The sequence below is a fragment of the Pongo pygmaeus genome, chromosome 9, assembly GCF_028885625.2.
Source record: "Pongo pygmaeus isolate AG05252 chromosome 9, NHGRI_mPonPyg2-v2.0_pri, whole genome shotgun sequence".
In the NCBI taxonomy this organism is placed as follows: domain Eukaryota; kingdom Metazoa; phylum Chordata; class Mammalia; order Primates; family Hominidae; genus Pongo; species Pongo pygmaeus.
Genome location: NC_072382.2, coordinates 126,994,515 through 127,010,502, shown reverse-complemented (window position 1 = coordinate 127,010,502; position 15,988 = coordinate 126,994,515). Strand labels below are relative to the sequence as shown.

General features: G+C 48.2%; 1 protein-coding gene across 3 annotated transcripts in view; it reads right to left on the bottom strand.

Annotated features, from left to right (window-relative positions):
• Positions 1 to 15,988, bottom strand: part of PKNOX2 (PBX/knotted 1 homeobox 2) — a 266,903-nt gene that overhangs the window by 185,376 nt on the left and 65,539 nt on the right. For all 3 annotated transcript variants that reach the window (XM_054439917.2, XM_063671572.1, XM_054439915.2), the window contains exon 2: positions 11,410 to 11,480. The gene's annotated coding sequence lies outside the window, so the exon portion shown is untranslated. The remainder of the gene's footprint in view (positions 1 to 11,409; positions 11,481 to 15,988) is intronic.

The window sequence follows — 15,988 nt, the reverse complement described above, 5'->3', positions numbered from 1 at the left end:
GTGGGAGAGCAGACATTTGAGCTCAAATTCAATGTCCCTCCATTGTACCATCTTCCTCCAGATGCTGTGGTCCTGCCCAGACCACAGGGCAAACTGGGGAAGGGGAAGGCAGAGATGAGCACCAGTAGGGTGTCCCAGGAATATTCCTGCTATGGTTTGAACATCTGTCTCTTCCAAAACTCATGTTGAAATTTAATTGCCATTATGACTATATTGGAAGGCAGGGCTTTTAAGAGGTGTTTAGGCCATGAGTGTGCCACCTTTATCACGGGAGTGGGTTTGTTATTGCAGGAGTGTGTCCCAGTCCCTCTTGCTCTCTCTCTCTGGCCCTTTCTTTTGTCCTTCTGCCATGTGATGCCTCCTGCCATGTTATGACACAGCAAGAAGTCCCCTTCCAGATGCCAGCACCTTAATCCTGGACTTCCCAGCCTGCAGAACTGTGAGAAATAAATTCCTGTTCACTATAAATTATCCCATCTCAGGTATTCTGTTACAGTAGCACAAAACAGGTGAAGACACCTCCTGGCTATTCTTCCTGTTCCCTGGATATCTCTAGGTAGAACCCCAGGAATTGATGAGGTGCTTCTTCCTGAGGTCTGGGGTCCACAGTAGCCTCCTATCCCCTTTCCACCCTGGTTTCTTGCTCCAATCTTATTTTACATTTTGCATCTAGAAAGATAGCACTCACCCTTAAAAACAAAACAAAACAAAACCCCGGGACTTTCCCAGGCCTTGGCATCACTTCTTTCCCAGTAGTTGGGAGTCCTAAGGTTCCATTCCAGCCTGAATTTCAGTTTCCTCACTCAGTACTGAGAAACTCAGTAATCATTAAGGTCCCTTCAGCAACCTATGAGCCTCTCCTTCACTCCTCAAACTTCTTTTCCTTTTGCTCCCTGCCCCATCCCTCAGAAGCCGGGGTTCCCCTTCTCCTGGTGAGTCAGCAGCAGCCTGAGCTTACCCATCATAGGTCCCCAGAAGTCCCAGGATAAGCCATCCTAATGGGGGCAGGCTAGGACCAGGGCCTCTGTACAACCAGGCCAAGGCATGCTGGTCAGATGATTTGGGGAGGCAGCACCATTCCTGATTCAAAGCCAAGTCCAATTGCTTCATTTGAGAGAGACCTCCAAGTACAGTGGAAAGCACATAGTCTTTGGCGTCATGCAGACCCAGGTCTGAATCCCAGTGGCTCTGCTTTTTAGCAGTGGAACCATGAATGTGTTGCTTGGCCTTTCTGAGCTCCAGTCCCTGGTTCGTCCTGACTCAGAGGGCTGGTGGAGGGTGACCACAGATAGTGCATGTGAAGCACTTGGCACAGGCCTGTCACACAGCAGAAACTATTCTCTGATGCCTCCTAGACTGGTATATTAGTAGGACTCCTAAAGTATAACACTTCACAGTCATGGGGATCACATGGCATAAGGGAAGAGAAGCTGCCAGCCATGCTCAGCCAGCCACCAAGGCTGAGTAGTTTCAGGATAAAACACACACCTTCCAGCATGGAAGGGCTCCCCCAGAGAGAGTCCCAGATGGGTCACTTGATACCCTTTTTTAAAAATAGGGTTTAAAGATATAAAACAGCAACAGTGAACTTCTCCTGCCTCTGCAGGTACGTGGTCCCAGGTGGGGAGTGGCGGCATTAATTAAATTCACCCAGTCTCCCCCATGAGACCAGGTGGTCTCAAGCCCAGACACCACCCACCGCGTGGTCTCCTGCACCAGGAAATGGGTCCTTATAAGTCCCAGCCTGGAAAAGGATCCACTTTCTAGACCAGTCTCACAAGCACCCTGCCCTCCCCCAGATGCCCACCCCAACCTAGCCTTATTCAGTCCTAAGTATTCCTAAGGTGCCTTCCAATTTCCCGCTGTAATAAATGGCACAGAATGCAAATGGAGGTGCATGTGGGACACAGATGTTTGCACTAATTTAATTGAGGGAACACCTTGGATTAAACACGTTGCAAAACACTCACAAATAGGTTCAGTGCATTTGGTAATGAAAAGCCTCCCAGCCCCCTGGCACTTTGCTGAGGCTGCCTGGGGCTGGGAGTGGGAGGGCAATGTGGGGAGAGGCCCAGAGCAGGCAAGACACAAGATGCCTCCAACTCAGGGGGAAGGCGAGGGAGCCAGGTCCCAGGGAGGGTTTATAGCAGATTCTTTGCCAGCTGGGGCCAACCCCACCAAGAGACAGATCTGGAAGTGTTGGGGATAAGGGGAGGCAGCGTCTGCATCCCCAGGTGGAGAACTGCTCACCACTAGAGGTCGGCAACAGGCAGATGCCTCTCCATCCTCAGGATGCAGCTCCAGCATGCAGGCCTCACTGCCCAGCTGGCTGAGGGCCAGGCACCCATCTACAGGGGACTGGGGTCCCCAGACCCTGTGACCCCAAGGAAGATCAGCCTTGCTGACATTTGGAGCATGAGGTTGGCTGGGAAATATCTCAGAAATGTGGGTGTGATTTGCAAGGCAGTACTGATCTCTCTGCAGCTTCTTCTTCCTTGCCTTCCCCTGTAGCTCAGGGTGCTTTAGAAGCTCCAATCTTGTGCATTTACCAAGCTCCAACCCTTCCCTTCATCTTTCATCCTTCCATCCATTCATCCACTTGGCTCTGGGGCTCCAGCGATGAGTGAAGCCCAGTACCTCCCCTGGCAGTGCACACTGGTAAGGGAGGCAGGCATTAAGGGTCCCAGGTACAGGCCGGGCATGGTGGCTCACGCCTGTAATCCCAGCACTTTGGGAGGCCGAGGCGGGCAGATCACGAGGTCAGGAGATCGAGACCATCCTGTCTAACACAGTGAAACCCCGTCTCTACTAAAAATGCAAAAAATTAGCCGGGCGTGGTGGCAGGCACCTGTAGTCCCAGCTACTCGGGAGGCTGAGGCAGGAGAACGGCATGAACCAAAGAGGCGCAGCTTGCAGTGAGCTGAGATCACACCACTGCACTCCAGCCTGGGCGACAGAGCAAGACTCCATCTCAAAAAAAAAAAAAAGAAAGTCCCAGGTACACTGTGATAGATTCCCTCATGGCAGTAAACTTGGTAACCTGGGTGCGGAAACAGTGCAGCAACTACGGCACAAGAGGTGAAAAGACCAGTGGAGAAAAAGACGAAAAGCGTCTTTGGCAGAGGGAACAGCATATGCAAAGATAAGGAGACATGAAGTCCAGACAATGGCAGAGACTCAAGAAGACCATTTCCATGGGCCCACTTTGGGGACAGGTGGCTTAACTGAAGATGGCCCACTTTCTCAGACTCATCTTCCCACCCCAGGGACAGTCCACCAGGAAGGGGAGAGGGCAAGGGCCTCTGGGCTGAGCCTCCAGGCCCTGAAAGCTCCCACTGTTGGCCGAATCTAGAATCAGTTCCTATAACCATTGCTCTACAAGTCCCAGAGTTCAAATCAGGCCTAGATGATTTTACATTCCTGAAAACAGAATCCCTAATTTTCAAAAACAGTGACCACTTCAAGTGTGATAACCATTATAGTAATAACCTTTTATATTTGTGCAGTGCTTTATAGTTTATAAAACACATTCACATATCTTTTTTAATCCTCCACCAACAGCCCTTCAAGAAAAAATAGGAAATATTATTATTCTTGCTTTCTAGATAAGAAAATTAAATCCCAAGTTCCCAGCTAAGTAAATAACAGAACCCAAGTCTGTCTGACACCAAAATGCACACTTGTTCAATCCTTCACTTACGCATTGCATTCGCTGAGCATTTGTTGAGCACCTACTGTGTACCTAGAAACACTACAGGCTCAGCAGAGTATGATGGGGACGTTAGGATGATTGCAAGCCTAGATGAAGAGATAGGCCATGGACAGACGTGCCCCGACAAAGAACAAGCAGGGCACTAAAACTCAGGAGTCAAGAAGGACACAAAGCCACTCTCCTGAAAGACTGCCTCGCTCACACACTCACAAACAACCCGCCCTCCCCTCATCCCTGCTCCACATTACACAGGAAGACCTGAGCCATTTCCCCTGGGCTGCTCCATCCCCAGCATGGAATGCACACTCCTCCACCCCTGATATCCCGCCACCAGCTGGGCAGCAGTCCAGAGCCAGTAACCAGAGGCCACCCTGCAGGGCCTGTGCACCACTCAGGCCCCCAGCACATGCAGACACACACAGGCAGGTACACGCAGGCATCCTAGAACATGTGTGAACCCTGGCGTCGTGGGGAGAGAGAGTAGGGCAAACTCCCAGAGCGGCTTAGCTTCCAGTAAGGATGGTTGGGTGGATGGGCGGGTGGGGGTAGGAAGAGGGGAGACTGGGAAGTATAGGAGCTTTTACCTCCCTACAGGTAGATGCTCCTGGGGTTCCCCAGTGGGCCTAGTTACAGACCAACACTGCCTTGTCCTCCGATGACAACAGGCGAGCCTCAGTTCCCTCTGCAAAAATAGTACCCACCTCACATGTGAGCATCTACGAAATGAGACGTGACACACCCAGCACAGGGCCCCCACATAGACGGGGAACCACAGATGAAGTGCCCCTCCTCATCTTGTGAAATGAAGGTGATGAATGGATAGGCAGCTACCTCTGCATGGTGTCAGGAGAAATCAGTCTTCTACTCCCCCCCCGCCATCCCCCCCACCCTTCATCATCCATCCTGGAGCTTGGGGGTTTAACTGGAGAGTGCCTCTCCATCACTCCACCCTCTTCACCTTGAATCATACATTCATCCTTCATCCTTTCTCTCTCTCTCTCTCTCTCTTTTTTGTTTGTTTCTTTTGTTGTTGTTTTTTGATGAAGTCTTGCTCTGTCACCCAGGCTGGAGTGCAGTGGCACGATCTCAGCTCACTGCAACCTCCACCTCCCGGGTTCAAGCGATTCTCCTGCCTCAGCCTCCTGAGTAACTGGGATTACAGGCATGCGCCACCACGCCTGGCTAATTTTCGTATTTTTAGTAGAGACGGGGTTTCACCATGTTGGTCAGTCTGGTCTCGAACTCCTGACCTCGTGATCTGCCCGCCTTGCCCTCCCAAAGTGCTAGGATTACAGGCATGAGCCACCACGCCAGGCCCCTCCTTTCTCTTAATCAGTCTTGCAGGGTGCCTGTTATGACCAGGAACGATTCAAGGTATTGGGATTGAAAGAAGAATGGGGTTCAATGGTTTACATGGATAGATAGACTAATAATTGTGTTTGAGTCTTGTGATGGTCTACAGGCAAAGGAACGCAGCAGCATAGGGATGGAGGAGGCTGGGAAGGCCTGTAAGGAGGAAGTCACAGAGGAGATAAATGAGCAACAGCCACCCAGGCTGAAGATAGTCCAGATAAGCAGCATGTGCAAAGGCACCAAGGCATAAAAGTACACAGAGTATTTGTCGGGGGAGATTGAGCGATCCGGCATACTTGGAGTATCAGCTGTAGGAGTGTGCCTGTGCATCTGAGTGTCTGTATTTACAGGGATGGGGAGCAGCTGCAGGGTGAGAGATGAAGTTAGAAAAGTAGACCGGGGTTGAACTGTGAAGCCCATGGTCAGCCAGGCCAAGAAAGCTGAACTTCAACCTGTGGATAGCAAAGAACCACTGGAGGTGGTCCAGCATGGGGATGGCATGGACGCATATCACAGCAACGTTAATTAGGCTCCAGCTATCGCAAGCACAGCGCTAGGCTCCTCCAGATGCAGGAGGATCTCCTTGGCTAGCTCTGATGATAAATGGGTCTAACGAGGTATTTTCCTCTTTGATTCATGCAACTATCCCTGGAGAAATGGCTAGCTTTGAAGCAATTTTTCCTCTCTGAAGAGCCAGCTTGGCTGGCTAACTGCAAAGGCAAGAGGAGGGGATCCTACACCATCACTAGCTCCCCCACAGCCAGGGATACTGGGAGCAGCGCTTGTAAACCCTTCAGAACCTCCTTATAAGCCTCCCGGCTCTCCCTCTGAGGATTTGAGAAGGACCTGAGAATGGGTAATGGTGGAAGTGACAGGCACCACAGAGAAAGAAAAAAGAGGGAAATCCTTTCAGGCTGGACAAGGATTTAGAACTGCATTTCAGTGGATGAAGAAAGGCTATTTGGGTGGTGGCAGCCACCTTGCAGCTTCCAAACTCTGCTCAAAGCCTCTTGCCCGGCTTGCAGCGGGAAAGGGTCTCTCTCCCTTTCCACCTCTTCTCTCTCCTCCCTCCCATCCCTCCTTCCCAGCTCCTCTCCAGAAAGGTTTATGGAGAAGATTCCAAATAGCCCCCTCTCCTGCAGGCATAGTCACACCAACTGAAAGGAGATTTAATTAGCAAAATCTCGTTAGGCAAACGAAATTATCCGTAAGACAATACTCTTCTGGACAGGGGGTATGATTAAACAAAGCCATTAATTGAGAGAGTCGCCTTGGCAGCTCCCCGATGCGTTCATCTCTGGGCCGGCTCCACTTGGCCTCCTTGGGCCAGGGGAACAGACTCTTTGCCTCCTCCCCTGCCCGGTCCACCCCCTCCCCACTCCATCTCACTCTTCCGGGGCGCCTCCAGTTGGGGCTGCAGACCTCGGCATCTCATCAATCGGCCTCTCTGCCACCAGATTCCTGCTAAAGTGCCTTGATTGCATAATGTCTATTTGCATAATGTAAATTGCAATCTCCTAGCTCAGGAGGCAGGAATCACAGAACAGCCATTATTTTTTACCACTCCACAAAAATTCTACATTTAGAAAGCAGATTTGCAGCTCGGAAAGCCTGAATCTGAATCCTCCAGAAACGCCATTAAATCACACCAATTAAGCTGGACCAACGAAAAGCCCCTGTCACTGCTCTCTGCACACTCAAGGACTACCAGCCTAGATGGAGGCCATGAGAACCTGGAGGTTGGGGCCACGGAGCTGGCTACAAAGCTGGAAGAGGCAGGAAATTCTGTCTTATAAACCTTAGCACACGCCCTTCGAGCATAGGTTCCCATCAAGATCCGGTCAAGCGGGGTGGATCGAGTCTGTTGTTTTTACGCTCATTGCCTGATTTCTTGTGGGCACACTGTCTGACTGTCTGTAGATGCAATCTACGGAGGAAAGAATATGTGAAGAAGAAACCTCCACCTTTCGCAAAGGTAATGGGAAGATCCAAAGTGTTTCACAGGGGGTAAAACATCCACACTTTTAGTGGTTCTTTAATGACTTTTTCTCTCCCCTTTCAAGTCCCCTCCAGCCAACTGAAATAAAAAAATGAGGACAAACCCTACTCAGGCCAGGCTGGGCTGGCTGGATTCTGAGCTGTTTTTGAGAGCTGTTTCCTTAGGGGTCACTGGGGTGAGGGGTGAGTTACAAGGTCTCTGGAAAGCGGGCATTCCCTTGGACAGCCAGCCAGGATCCTAGCTTCTCTGCAGCAGTATACCTGGCTAGTGTTTTGCCTCTTTATTGCTCATTCAATATTCATTTGTCAAAGGGCAAGACGCTAATGTGTATTATTAAAATATCAATAGTTTATGAGTGAACTTTTATGGGAAGTACAGTTAAAGGCAAGATTCTTGACCGTCTTTGTCAGAAGCGATGGAAAGGAAGAGCCTTTCTTTCCAACTCCACTTTTTATTTATTTACTGGTCAAGTGAATGGCTGGAGCCTCAGTGAGTGCCTATTGTGTGCCAAGAATGGCTGTAGGTACCTGCACATGCTGGATCGCAGTGAGTCCTCACAGCAGTCCTGGGAAGTATATACAACCCCACTTCCATTCCAGAGATGAGGAAGCCAAAGGCCAAAGACATGTGCCCAGAATCACAGGGGTGCTAAGGCTGGGCTTCAAATCTGATCTTTGTACTTCAAATCTAACATTCTTCTCCCAAGCTGGAGCCTTGAAAATCTAAATGACCTTTATGTTTGTATCCATCTGTTTCCTTCATGTGCCCAAATTAAATGTTAGTTTCCTGACCTAAGTTTCACAAAAGGGGACAGAACAGGAAATCATTCCACACTTTCACCTAGACTCAACTCCATGAAGTAGGCCCACTTAGATATATCTAAGCAAGTTCCCGAAATCTTATCTGCACATTTAGAATCTTAGAAATGATGGTAGCATTGGGGATGATGCCATCAGACATTTCCATTTACAGAGGAGTCAACTGAGTGTCATACAAGAAAATAGTGTAAGTCTCAAGAATAGAGAGTCCTCAGTTGAATTTCAATTCTGTTACTTCCTAGGGTATTCCTCTTGCTCTCTAAGCCTCCTCTCCTCTTCTGTAATAGAGATAATAACAGCATCCCATAACATAGTGTGAGGGTTCAGTGAGAAAACGCACCCTAAGTGCTTAGTATGATTCCTAGCATGTGGTAAGTGCCCAATAAGTGGAAGAATCCAAGACTCTCCCTCCAAACTCTAGCACTCTTTTATCAAGACCAAGTCCACTCACCCCTCTTGTCCCTGCCCCCTCCCCTTTGGTGTTAGCCATTCTCAGCTCTCAGCCCTTTGGGGATACAGGCTGGTTGTTTCTACTCTTTGGTTGCTTGGGCTTTTTTTCTATCCCCTTAAGTCACAACAAGGCACCCAGGACACTCAGGACATATTATGTGGCAGAGGGGAAGGAAGGAGAGCAGGGGACGTGAGGTCAGGGAGGAAGGGCTGCCCAGAATTCCCTCGCTACAGCACAGCCCCTTGTAGCATCTTAAGTCCTAATCTTTGTGTGAAACCTACCCCAGCTTAGAAGTCCATGGGGATGGAGGTCCAGGGAGACCTGGATGTAAATGAAGGGCTCAAGGCTTGTGGAGTCCTGGCTCACAGTCTAGGACTCCTCCAGACCTGACACCTGAAGCTGTGGGTTATAGACTCAACTCACTCTTGCTGAGATGGACTCTGAGGTCGAAGTTTCTGCTAGCTGCAGGACCTACTAACACCAGCATGGCCTGCCCAGGAAGGAATCCTTGCCTGGCCTCCGAGGGCCCTTTCGACTCAAACATTCTGTGAATTAAGGGACAGTTTAATTTATCTAAGGCAGGGGGTTCTTTAGCCTGTCTTTCTAGGGAGAACAAATCACCCCCAAAGAAGGGTTCCTCTTATTCTTTCTGGGAAATAGACGAGGCTGTGCTGTGCCAGACCACTAACTTGATGAGTACCGATTGTGGTAGACTGTATTCTCTAAAGACAACTGCAACAAGATACATCCCTATTCCTCATCCTGTTCTTTCAATGTGATGTTGATACTCCTTGGAGAGATGGAGAACGGGGGTATTTATGTTCCCTTCTCTTAAACCTAGGTGGACCTTTGCAACTGCCCCAGTTGCATTGAGAGAATGCAGTGGCCATGATGCTGCTTGCCTTTGAAGGGCAGGTAATAAAAGGCAACATAGCTTCCACTTGGCTTTTGCTGTCTCTTAGATGCTCACCCTTGGAATCAAGCCGCCATATTGTGAGGAAGCTTGGGCTACATGGAGCTGTCACATGGATCTGGCCAAGACAGTCCAGCCAACCTCTCAGCCAACAGCTAGCATCAAAGCCCAGAACGATGAGGGAGCAAGCCTTTGGATGATTCCAGCATCCAGCTTTTGAGCTGCCCCCACTAAGATTCCATGGTGGCACCTGGTGGCACAGAGACAAGCTGCCCTACCATGCCCTTTCTGAATTCCTGACCTGAAGAATAAATGATGTTAAGCCATTCTGTTATGCGTGATTTTTTACATAGCCTAGAAATGGGACACCACTGGAATTAACTTGGAATATTTGCTGTTTCCCTCTCAAATCCAGCCCTCACTGGCCTTGTCTCTGAAACTTCAGACTTTTAGACCCTTCCCTCCTCAACTGGGCCCTATCACCCTGAGCCTGCCTCCCCCTCTCCTCTTCTTCCTTTCCCTCCAAAAGGCAGGATCCCCATGCCTGAGGCCACCCTCGTAAACCACTCCCTGAAAGGTCATTTGAATCTTTCCATTTCTGAGGCCTGGGACCTGAAGAAACCTGTATTTCCTGCTTCCTGTCTGTAGGCCCAAGGCTGTGTCCCTGCCAGGGAGCTTTCCTGGGTGTGGTGGCCAGAGCCAGGTGCCTGGCTGCCCTCAGGGATCAGGGGGATGCGCAGGCCTATTTCCCCCCACGATCTCAGCTCTCATTAAAGTTCACGCTCAGCTTGCTCCTCATACTTGACTTATAAGGTCCCTCTAACCTCCGATGGGAGGAGACATCGATTCTCACAAAGGTCATTATCTTCTAGTCTGCCCCTCTGCCCGCCCCCGCCCCACCTCCTAGGCAGGCTTTCCTGGAACAGGATGGAGGGAAGTACCCTTCCCCCAACCCCCCAGCCTGGAGATCCGACTGCTCCTGAGCAGGGCTGCAGAGGAGGTGCCCTGGGAGCCCAGGCCCGTCAATCACAGAGGCGACCGGCGCTGAATCGCAGGCCATTAGGCGGGAGGGCCGGCGCCCTGCTCACTCACCGGGCAGCCATCGGCAGGATGTTAGCCGATCGCAGGGCGGCCATTCTTATGATTTATTCAAATACTCATTACAGTCAATCTATTTTTACACAGAGGTGAAGATGTGCGCTGATAACGGTTAATCATTTATAATTCCATGGACTGGTTGGAAGCCAATGTACTATCAAAGTCGTGGCAGCAACAGCTCAGCCTCAGGTAGCCCCATAAGCAGCGCGAGGAACCTATGCCTGCCCAGGGCAACTCAGTCATCCAGGTGACACTTACTAAAGAGCGACTAGGCTGAGTGTGCAGTGGGCAGACTAAGAAGTAGGAATCCCAGACTTTACCCCCCAGGAGCTCACGGCCTTGCTGGAGAGGGCATGGTTATGTGACAGCCAGAGGTGGGGACAGACGCAGGGGACACAGGCAGGGGCAGCGTGTGTGAATGCTGCGGAATTTCAGAAGGGGAAGAGATCGCTTCCAGCTGGCGTTACCAAGGAAGACTCCACGGAGGAGACTGGACTTAGGCCGGGTCCCACAGGTCGGTAGACTTTTGCCAAGTGGGGAGAACCAATATGAGCAAATAAGCCTAAGAGGTCAAGCTATTACTGGGCTGATGGAAGGGAAGCGGTCAGCAGCATTTCCTTTTTCCTCCCTCATGCCTCCCCAGAAATAACCAGATGTAAAAGCAAGTGCAGGCTATAAACTTGGCCCAGTTTGAGGACTGATGTTGCCACTTCCTCCTCTCGCTGCCTCCCAGGCTTAGCCCACAGGCGATAGTGGCTGGGGTCTAGGTCGGCCTTGCAGACTCAAGGGCTTCCTTCTCCGGCACTCATGACACATGTAACACATCAAGTCCACCTTAATGAACAATCAATATAGTCTAATTAAATAGGATGTCATATTACAGGGCCTCTTTGTCACATTCAGACATAATCTAATTAGAGCTCCACTGTATTTTACATTCTGACTAGCTCTTTGTTGAGTGTTTCTCTTGCACAATGCATGGCTGTTAAAGATCAGGTTCAGGGCTGGTCTTTAACCTCTAACCTTATTGAGTCAGCATGGAAAACGCCAATCAAAGTTACTTACAGTTCACAGCCCCTTTTCTAGTGAGCAGCATGGAGGATAGAAAGCTTCAGAAGTCCTGCTCCAGACTTCACCTGCCAATGAAAGAAAACATCTTTATAGACTGTGTAAGATGCTGCAGAAGTGAAAGCCAGGGTGGGGAAGGGGGTAAACCCAGAGGTGGGTTTGGCTCAGGAAAAAGGCCAGGGCTGGCAGCCATGTGCCTGCAGTGCTGAGTGAGAAAGCTTCCTAGCAAGAGACTCCTCGTACAAAACCATTATTGTTTAGAGACCTAATCAGGGCAGAGCGAGAGGTTCATGCCCTCCTCTACCTGCTTGATGCCTCCATTTCATAGGACTTGTATTCCCCTTCCCTATAGGACTACCAGAGGAGAAAAAAGACTCATGGTTGTCAAGTGCCCTGAGCTGACCAAGGTAATAATCATTTACTGGTGCCTCCTACCTATTGGAAGACCCCATGCAGGGGAACAGAGCAGAAGGGCCCCTATGCAACTTTGCAATCTAGACAGGGAAGGGTGCAAAAGGCAAGCAAACAACAACGCTGACCCTGTTGTCTACCGCAGGAATATGAAAGTCTTGCTGCAGATGAGAACTTGCAAGTAAAGGTGAAGAGTCCAATTGGGCAGGAAGAAAAATGTGCATAGAGAAGAATGATGGGGCAGGACTGGAAAGATAAAAAAAATCTGCCTGCTTTTAATTCTCTTTCTGGGATAAAACAATTTTGTAAAAATAAAAACAGTCAACACATATTTATCAGTTGTCTGCTCTGTGATCTACATATGCTGTCCTGTTATAAAAGCACTGCCTCCACATTGCTGGGGAAGGGAGATCACGCATATACAAGAACCCCCAATAAGGCCAGACTGTATATGAAGTTGTGCTAAAGTGTACAGAAACGATGCCTATTCTCTCTCCACAGAGACACAAAGTCTGCAAGAGTTGCAGCACTCAAGGGAGTTTTCATGAGGAGGCGGAACTTGAATGGGATCTTGGCGGACTGGACAGACAAGAATTGGCTGGTGGGAGGGAGGGAGAGGGCATTCTAAAGAAGGGGGCTATCTGAGCAAGGGCCAAGAGGCAGAAGAGCATGGAGGGTCCTGGGATGACCCAGAGACTGGTCTGCCTGAAAGACACTAGAGGAGAGACTAGTGCCAGCTCAGCAAGGTAGGGCCAGAGCATCCAGGGATTTCGGTGTCAGGCAATAGAGGGCAGGCTAGCCTGTGGGATCACAGAGACACTGAAGGTTGTTCAACAAGGACTTGACATAATATAAACCCTCACATGTCCCTGCTGTCTTTAGTACTTTCCTTTTAATTAAGACAAGCAAGCCTTTTTTGGAAGAAGGTGGAATTTCAGTTAGAAGATTCAGGCATGGGGTGTAGTGAGATGTGCTGAGGAAATCAAATTTTCTCTCTTGTTCATGATGACTTCCTCGAGGCAAAGGCATTTCCTCAGGGGCTGTCTCCTTACACCTGCATGATCAAGGCTCATGGCTCATGGAGGTGCCTCAGAGGCGGAACCACACCACTGGACTACAAACCATTGAGGAAAAAGACCATGTCTTCTGCATCTTTATATCCCCAGAACCTAGCAGAGTGCCCAGCCTGTGCTGGGTTCTCAGTAAATATCTGCTGAAGTGTTGAATGGTGGACTCTCATCATTCCAACCAGAGTCCACACCCAGCACCTCAGAACCAACCCTTGGCTGGCAATGGGTTCCAACTTGTATTATTCTAAACTACTTATATATTACTACTGAGCATGATATGAACTTGGCACATGAAGTCTCTAGATTAAATTACATGGAGCTGTATGCTCTATCCCTGCCCTCTGGGACTGTCTGTCTGAGACACCTGTGACTTGAAAGAAGATATGGCAGACTTTCCAGGTGCACATGATGCAAAGCTGAGAAAAGCAGCTACTGTGCTGGAGGGATAGCTTCAAGATTGTTATAAAAGTTTTAGCAAGCTGAAAGAACAGGCCAAAAGTTAAAAGTTCATTTTTCCTTTACCAGTTTTCATTTCTTACCCAATAACATCATGTCAACTGCAAATGAAATAATTTTGAAAATAAAGAAAAAATGCCCACAATCTCATTACTTTAAACCGTCAAATTAGTATATCCTACATCCACATGCAAACCCACTTTTTTTTCACAGACTCTTGTAGAAAAGATTTGACAGGAATATATATACCAAATCCCATTCTTACATTAAAAAAAAGTATTGAAAAAAAAAATAAAAACAGAATGGGATGACCCAGTTTGAAAAAAAAACAAAAGACTTGGATTATTTGATTTAAATCCAAGCTCAAAATGAGCCCAGGGTATGATATTGTTGCCAAACTCACTAAATGTGATCATAGGTTGCAGTAATAGCCATATGGTATCCAACTGAGAATTGAATGATCTCCTCCATTCTGAACTTACCAGTTTGTATTAGTTCTATATGTAGCTTTAGCATCATACTTTAGGAACTTTGACAATGATGAATAGAAAAGAGAGGAGAGAGAAGATGTCTAGTGGTTAAATTGTAGGTTAGAAATCTAGTGGTTCAAAGGGTAGGCTCTGGAATCACACTGGATAGGTTTCGCTTCTGGCTTGACTATGGCCAAGTTACTTAATGCCCCCGTGCCTGTTTTTCATCTATGAAATAGGGCTAATGCTAACTCCTCCTCTGAGAGTGGTGGTGAGGATGAATGACTTAATATACTGAAAGGTTCTTAGAACACTGCCTTACACAAAATAAGCACTCGCTGAATGTTAGCTATCTTTGCTGTTGTGGCTGTTTTCAGTATTATTAGGAGGCCATGAGGCAGAAGATATGGTAGAAAAAACTAGAGATGTATCTTCCTTGTCCCTTTCTAAAATTATCCACTGGTCCTTGCTCTAGTGACTAAAGCAATACAGTCCTTCTCCCACATGGTAGTCCTCCAAATATTTGAAGAAACTATGTGAGACGGAGACTGTGTTGCTCTAGGGGATAGGATTAGGACTAACTTTAGATGTTAGCGGAAGCCAATCTGCAGTTCAACATAAGAAAGAATTCTCTGGCAATGAGAACCATCCAGAAATGAGCGAGGCTTCCTTGGAAGGTAGTGAACTCCCAACACTGAGAGGAGAATCCTGCACTGGGTGAGAAGCTGCTCAAAGCATGTTTCCCCGATTTGGGTTTCAGCCATCAGTAAAGTGTTGAACAGCATTCGAAGGCTGATAGTGTTGACAAACTTCTATTTTGATAAAACATTAATAGTGTCTTCTCTCACCATCATTTCATGAAATAATTCATCTCCCCCAAAATAAAGGGTGCAAAAATCTCACAATAAAGAGCCATCCTTTGAGAAACAGAGCATCATTTTCTCTCTCTCTCCACACACACACACACCCCCCGACACACACACCTGTGTGTGTATGCACATGCAGTCTCTGCACACTGTACTTATGTTTCACTCATCAGTATGCACAACTGAAAGTCTTCCTGGACTGGCACTACCCCATGGATGCCTGTTGGGGAATCATCCATGTGCCTGATGTTTTAGGGTCTTCCAAAGCCAGCTGTCTGTGATCCTCGCAGGCAAATAAGCATGGCAAAGGCTTTCAGCCGTGCAATAATGCAACCAGAATTTGAACTCAGGCTTGTCTTATTCATCGTGAAAATAAAATGGAATCATAAATGAGATTAGCGATTCACATTTATAGATATGAGGGAATTTATAAAATGGTAAATGAGGAGGGAGTTGAATGGTCATGCTTATTTGGAAAAGATGCGGGGAGAGGGATAGAAGAAAGCTTCCCATAAGAGGTAGCGTGACAGAACTTGTCTCTGCATCCTCAAGGATAGCTGTGCAGGCATCTATGAAACATACCCAGGTAAAGAGGAAGATGAGCTGGGGGTTTAGCAAAGCCATAGGTCTGACACAGAGAGCACCAGACCGGGGGGTCAGCCAGACATGGGTTCATGCCCTGACTCTGTTATTAACTTACTGTTTGATCTTGGACAAGGAACTTTAATCACTGTATGCCTCAGTTTCCTCATCTGCAAAGTGATAGAGTTAAACTACTAGATCTTTAAAATAAAACTCCTTCTGACAATCTCTGAGACTGCCCAAACCAATCCTCCAGGGAGGGCGCTAAGTCTCTTGCTAGCACGGTGTATCATTGAGGTTAAGAGTAAAGATGCTGGAGTCAAAGAGTTTCAGGTTTAAGCCAGGGCCCATCATTTACCTAAACTTAGCTTCTATGAACCTCAATTTTCTCATCTTTAAAAGCGTGCTAACAGTAGCACCTTTAAATGAGATGGTGCATGTACCATCTCATTTGTGCAATGCCTAGGACATATTAATAACTTAATTAAAAAATGGCTGCAACTGAATAGGAAAAAGAGAGGCAAATCCAGAAGACTGAGGACTTCTGCATTCATCCTGCTGCCCATGACAAGTTTTCCTATTCTTGCCCAAGCCAGACTTTGGGGATGAGGACCAAATTGTGACAACTCCTTCTTGAACACCAAGAGTCTCTCTGGATGCTCCTGTCCTCTGCAAAGCCCTCTGTAGGCCTATAAGCCAAGCTTTCAGAAGAGAAACAAAA